Here is a 7,494-nt window from a genome sequence, read left to right as displayed (position 1 = left end):
TTTCCCACCGCCCACCCTTTTCTTCCCTGAATCTGAAGCCTCTAATCGAGCATCCATTTTATTCGTGCGAAGCCTCTTCATTCTTTCCTCAATTATTTCAACTGGTGGATTCTCGTCTAGTTCATCATTGTCTGTATCGTTTTCTTTTCTGGTGGATTCAATTCAAGTTTGTCAAGTTGATCATATTCTTTTCCGTGGCTCAATTGTTTTGCCTTGCTCGTTCGCCTCTTGCCATTTAATCATTCTAGAGTGCTGAAGACATCTCAGAAGGTTCGTGTTTGCGTTCAAATTCATTCAAGGTTGTCACCTCATTCAACTCTTTCAATTGTTTTGGTGCATCATCTTTCTTTCAAACGATCATTCTCAATGGTATTTATTTTCATTGGGCCCATAACCCACAGGTTTATTCCCAAGATCTTACCTAACTCTTCTAATTTCCAGGAGTTATTCTCAAGTTCGTCATCGGGATGAGACATCTTCAATCAATTCTCTTCTTCAGGATATTCATTCATTTCCTTTTAGTTTCATTATCCTCTTTCTCTTCCTTTCATTCCTAAGATCTTGGGATGAGATCTTCTGTTAGTGGGGGATTGTTGTGATGCCCCGAGACCGATGCTCCAGTTACCTTCCTTCTATTATTCGTTGTCGTCGTGTGTTTCCATTGTTTGTTGCCATGTACATGATAGTGCCATGCCATCCTTGTGTTTTGTTTCTTGATCATGATGAGTGCCATTGTCATGTTTTTCTTCTTGCATCATGTTCATTATTGATTATATTATGCCATCCTTGTTGTTGCCATAATCATCATGCTTGTGATATGCTACATGATTTTGATGTGTCTATTGTAATTTTATTGCATTGCATCAAGATAATCATGCCTTGGTTTGCATATTTAAGTTTTGTCGCCTGTTCTTGTGTGAACCCCTCTTCTTCTTATCTCCACCTCATTATTTCACGATGCACATTCCAGCAACCATTCATCAAGGTCACCCAAGTTTCTATCCCATCCAAACTTCTCCTTTCTTCCTTATTTCCTTTATTTTTCTTGTGACATTTTTCCTATTCGGGAAAATGTTCAACCTGTCCCTATGAATCCTGAATAATGCCAAGACCCTCTCCTCCAATTTTCATCTCATTTGGGCATGTTCTGGTTGGACTTTCAATTTATTTAAGTTTGAACTAAATTCAAACTTGTCTAAATTTCCAGTCTCTAAAACTTGCCAAAGAATTTTTTTGCAAATAGTGCAAATCCCAGGAGTCCAGGGATATATTTATCTCTCCGTGATTCCTTCCCTAAGCCTTTGTTCTTTTTCTCCAAGTCATGTTTAATTTTTAAACGGAGAATAAAGGAACACATGAAAGAAAACATTACCTGAAGCCCAACCGAGCTGGAGCCCAGCCCACCTGGACCTCTCGCTCTCTCGGTAAATCCCACACATGCACCGGGCCAGCCCCGTCTGTCATCCTCTCCCTTGTCTCCTTTTTCCGCCACCTTGGCAGCACCCCCTCTCATGGTAAATTTGCACCCGAGCACGCACATGGCACCGCCGCGGCCCTCGTGGCCGAGTGAAAGGATCGAGAAGAGGGATCTAGAGGGGGCTGATTAGACCCTCAACAAGTAAAAGTGGCAATTTTTAAGTTCTTCAAGTTGATATGGAGTTTTTAGCACAAGTTTAAGCATTCACAATACATTTCAAGCAAGCATGGAAAGAGTATGAGCAGTGGAAAGAGTAAAGCATGCTAATTGCAAGAAAGTAAAGGCATGGGATTGGAGTGTGCAAATGGAATGAAGACACAGAGATTTTTTGCGTGGTTCCGATAGGTGGTGCTATCATACATCCACGTTGATGGAGACTTCAACCCACGAAGGCTAACGGTTGCGCGAGTCCACAGAGGGCTCCACCCATGACGGCTCCATGAAGAAGCAACCTTGTCTGTCGCACCATGGACATCGCCCACGAAGGACTTGCCTCACTCGGGTAGATCTTCATGAAGTGGGCGATCTCCTTGCCCTTACAAACTTCTTGGTTCAACTCCACAATATTGTCAGGGCTCCCAAGAGACACCTAATCAATCTAGGAGAGACCACTCTCCAAAAGATAATAGATGTTGTCTTCATGATGAACTCCTTGCTCTTGTGCTTCAAATCATAGTCTCCCCAACACTCAACTCTCTCACACAGATTTGGATATGGTGGAAAGATGATTTGAGTGGAAAGCAACTTGGGGAAAGCTAGAAATCAAGTATCTTGTGGTAGGATTGGATTATCTTGATCTCAACACATGAGTAGGTGGTTCTCTCTCAAAAAATGTATGATGGAAGCGTAGGCACGTTTTGGTGGCTCTCTCACATATGGAGAAGGGGTGGAGGGTTATATATAGCCTCCACACAAAATCGAACCATTAGACACATTTGGCCCAACTCGGTCAGACCGAATAGAAGAACTCGGTGAGACCGATTCAGTTCAAAATGTGAACGTTAGGAATATCGGTGGGACTGACTGGAACAACTTGGTGGGACCGATGTGCTAGGGCTAGGAAAAAACCTTATCTCCGTGAAGTTGATTGCTTGAACTCGGTGAGAACGATTTCAACAAAGATCAAACAGAGAGTTGGTCAAGAAAACTCGGTGGGATCGATTGCACATTTCTGTGAGACCAAAATAATTGCAACAGGCAACAGAGAGTTTGCAAGGCCATCTCAATGTGACCGAGAGCTATATCGATGTGACCGAAGTGATAAGGTTTCTGGCAGTGGCTAGGTCAAATGAACTCGGTGGCACCAGGTAGAACATTTTGGTGGGGCCGAGTTTGACTTTGAGATTTGGACATATTTGGAAATGAGAAAGTGGTTGAGGGATTTGGTGCAATATCACTAAGCATTTTGAGGAACTAGACCATTAAGCAACACCTCATCCCCTTTTAATAGTATTGGCTTTCCTATGTACTCACTGTGATCTTGGATCACTAAAATAGAAATGAAGAGTCTTGAGCTTTTTCCAATATGTGTCCTTAGCATCTTGAAGGGGTTCCACATCCTCTTGTTGTTTCCAAACCATTGTTGAACTTGTCTGAAATACACTAGATAAATACATTAGTCCAACAAGAGATATGTTGACATTAATTACCAAAATCACCGAGGGAGCACTTGTGCTTTCAATCTCCCACTTTTTGGTAATTGATGACAATATACATCAAAGCTTTAGATTAAAGATATGAAAGGTAATAGGTAAATCTTTGGAAGGACATGTAACATGCATAAGCTCCCCTACATGTATGTAATCATGTGAAGTTAGAATATAAGAACATGTGAATGCATGAGCATGATAGAGCATGATAGAGCAAGCAAATAATGTGGGTAAGAAGTGTACCTCCATGTGTATGAATCCTTCTTTCAAACAATATGTAAATCTGTAAGAGATCATCATGCACATGAGTGTGATGCATATACTTACCTTGTGGTCTTGAGCGTGCTTTGGGAGGAGTGGACTTGAGAGAACATGGTTAGATAACACAAGAACACTCTAAGTAAAGCACTTTCAGGAAACCACAAGAGCACCAAGATTGGGATGGCATGTAATGGGTGAGTAGTAAGTATTCCATTTAGATATTGACATGTCCCCAAAGATCGAAAGATTTGCAATGAATTCCAAAGATTTTCCTCCCCTAGACATGAACTCTTTCTCCCCCTGAATCTCATATTGGATAATGGGAGAAGGTAGGGTGAGACAAAATCAGAGCAAGAAATGGTACAATCAACCAAAATTTAGAGCAACAAGAATATTAGCAATAGCTAAGATCAAACATGTTGACATGTCTTTCCCCTCTTAAAGACATGTGACTTATCTCCTCTTTTGTCAACAAGCATATGTAGAAGAGCTTAGATGAGCTCATATGATAAGCTTTGATGGTCTCTCTCCCCCTTTGACATCAATTCCCAAGAAGGGCACTTCTGGAGCATGAGTCAAACAGGTGTGGTCCTTCGGAGTCAGTACAAACCAGTAGGTAGTCTGAGATTCTGATAGAGGATAGAATCATTGAGTGGAGCTGAAGGAAATAGGCAATAAGAAATGGAAAAATATTTTCTCACAGTTGAAATCGGTGATGCCAATTGTTTTCCTTGGGTGACGCCGAAATCACAGAGTCACAGAAAGTCCAGATCGGTGAGACCGAATCAGTCCATGTCGGTTGGACCGATGAGCTGTTCACAAGGAGACCTTGTGTTTTCGGTCGAGCCGATGGGTTTGGATCGGAGGGACCGAGTTCAACTTGGAGTAAAGATTTTGTCAATCTCAGCTCACTTGGCAAATGAAATCTCACAAGGATTTGCAAGGAATTAAAAGAAAGATTAGCAATGAATTAACATCAAGGTAACAGAAGAAAATCAGAAAAGAGATCTAGATGATTTTTTTTAAAAGGGGAACAAATAGTAAGAAATATATGCTAGAACACAAAGTAAATGATCAAAGAAACACTAGAGAACTTCATCTAGAGGGGGTTGGCAAAAGAGTCACCTATGTTAGAGTATATTCACTGAGGAGTCAAGTGATAGCACTTGATCGTAGGTCATCCTCATCGTTTAAGCTCAAAATGGGGTTACCATTTGTCATTCAATCATTTTTATGTATTAACATATTGTTGAGTTTCTTTGACTCATGACTTGGGGCAAAGCTTCTCTAAGATGGAATGACGTACCTTGGGTTGTGGTGTTGATCTTGATCATGTAGCTGAACTTGTGTTGGATGCTCAAGGTTGGTGTAGTCCATCAAGAGTTAGGAGCACCCTCAGTAGTTTGAGTTCATCTTCCTACATGGGTTAGTTTTGCAAGGAAGAGCACTTGTGTATCCAAAATGACAATCATGAAACTTGATACCAAATGAAATTTGTTATATTGAAAATGTCAAAGGATATGTTGAGTGGGTTCATGCTTCCTTGTATTCAACCACCATATAGTGGGAACTTTGTGATGTAGAGATTCCTCAAAATGTGAGTGCTTCGCAATCTCATAGATTTGGGTTCATCCAAATACCTACAAGGGTTAGATAACATGCAAGGGTACAAGTATAGATCCAAGACATATGATCATCATCATAAGAGACGTATCAAGGATTAGTCATAAAAAGGACGCATGCCTTGCATGTATCCAAATGGAGTTTCTACTCCAAGTTTGAGGCATCAATGTGTTCAATTCACCTCTCAAAAGGCAAAATACTTTCTCATCAAGCGGTTTGGTGAATATATCTGCCAATTGCTTATTGGTATGAACATGCTTAAGATTGATGTCTCCTTTAGCAACATGATCTCGAATGAAATGATGACGAACTTCAATATGCTTAGTTTGACAATTTTGCACGGGACTGTGAGCAATCTTAATAGCACTTTGATTGTCACAAAGCAATGGAGCATGTTTCACATGTATCCCATAATCCTTAAGGGTTTGGGTCATCCAAAGTAACTGAGCACAACATGATCCGGCGGCAATGTATTCTGCTTCGGTGGTGGATAAGGATACTGAGTTATGTTTCTTGGAGGACCAAGACACAGGGATCTACCAAGAAATTGACAAGTACCCAAAGTGGACTTTCTATCAACCTTGTCACTGGCATAGTCCAAATCGGAGTAGCCAACAAGATCAAAAGAAGACCTCTTAGGATACCAAATGCCAAAGTTTGGTGTACGAATTAAGTATTTCACTATCTTTTCATAGCCTTAAGATGACATTCTTTAGGGGCCACTTGATATCGTGCACACATGCACACACTTAGCATAATATTGGGATGGGAGGCACATAGATATAGCAATGAACCAATTATAGAGCAGTAAACCTTTTGGTCAATCTGATTTCCATCCTTAGTCAAGTCAAGATGTCCACTAGTAGGCATGGGTGTTTTCATACCTTTACTTTATTGCATGTTGAACTTCTTGAAAAGTTCCTTGGTATACTTTGTTTGAGAAACAAAGGTACCTTCCTTAGGTTGCTTGATTTGTAAACCAAAGAAAAATTTGAGTTCACTCATCATAGACATCTGAAACTTCTCCAACATTGGCCTTCCAAACTTTTCACTAAAATGGGGGTTAGTACAACCAAATATGATATCATCCACATAAATTTGGCACACAAATATTTCACCATTAACCCTTTTAGTAAAAAGTGTAGAATCAATCTTCCCAATTTCAAAGCCTTTTTCAAAAAGGAACTTCGTCAAGCATTTATACCATGCTCTAGGAGCTTGTATAAGACCATAAAGAGCTTTGTGAAGTTTGTAGACATGATTAGGTTTCTTAGGATTGACAAAGCCGGGATGTTTTTTAACATAGACTTCTCCTCAATTTCTCTATTTAAAAAAGCATTTTAATATCCATTTGGTATAAAGTGATATCATGGTGATTGGCATAAGCAAGTAAGATGCGTATGGACTCAAGTCTAGCAACGGGGGCATATGTCTCACCATAGTCCATACCTTCGACTTGAGTGTAGCCTTGGCCGATGAGATGGCCCTTCTTGCGTACAACTTGTCCATCCTCATCTTTCTTATTCCAAAACACCCATTTGGTTCCAATGACATTGTGGTTGTCGTCCGGCTTTTCACCAATGTCCACACTTGATTCCTCTCGAAGTTGTGTAGCTCTTCATGCATAACATTCAACCAATCCGGATCCTCGAGAGCTTCTTCAACCTTCATAGGTTCAATACTAGAAATGAAAGAGTAGTGTTCACAAAATTTATCTAAATGAGTTTTAGAGCAAGTAATTATCCCAGTTTGAATATCATTAAAGATTTGTTTGACTGGATGGTCTCTTGTGACTCTTGCTCTAACTCGTGAGTGCTTTTGTTTGGGTTGGGGTGGAACCTCCTCTTCATTGTCTTATTCTTATTATTTTCCTCCTTCATCATTGTTGGCACTTTCGTTCCCTTGTGGAGGTGGTGAGGGAGGTCGATGTGTTTCATCTAGATATACTTCCTCACTTTCTCCGTCTTGACGTGTTCCACTTGTGGATGCCTCCAAATCAACTTGTGGTTCATCTTGGTGTGAAGTTGAGGTTTCCACTTGAACGGACGAGGTACTCTCCTTTACCTCCTTTGGGCGAATCTTGCCAAAGGAAAATCTTGAATTGCTTCCGAAGGATCTTTGTCTCCTACATCAATTGGCAATTGCTCTACTTTTGAGTCGTTAGATTCATCAAACTTCACATCTACTGTCTCTTCAACCTTTCGGGTGAAATGGTTGTAGACACGGTGAGTGTGATAGTTTGAGCCATAACCGAGTAGGAAACTTTCATGAGATTTGGGAGAAAATTTCAAGCAATGATGGTTATCGAGAATTTAACACTTTGAGCCAAATACTTAGAAGTATCCAACTTGGGGTTTGTTACCGGTGAGAAGCTCGTATGCTGTCTTGCCGAGAAGCTTGTGAAGATACAGTGGATTCATAGCATGACAAGTTGTCTCAACCTCTTCCTCACAAAAGTGTCTTGGCATCTTGTATTCATCAAGC

This window comes from Triticum urartu, chromosome 6, assembly GCF_003073215.2.
Source record: "Triticum urartu cultivar G1812 chromosome 6, Tu2.1, whole genome shotgun sequence".
NCBI lineage: Eukaryota > Viridiplantae > Streptophyta > Magnoliopsida > Poales > Poaceae > Triticum > Triticum urartu.
Note: the sequence above shows the minus strand (reverse complement) of the source record.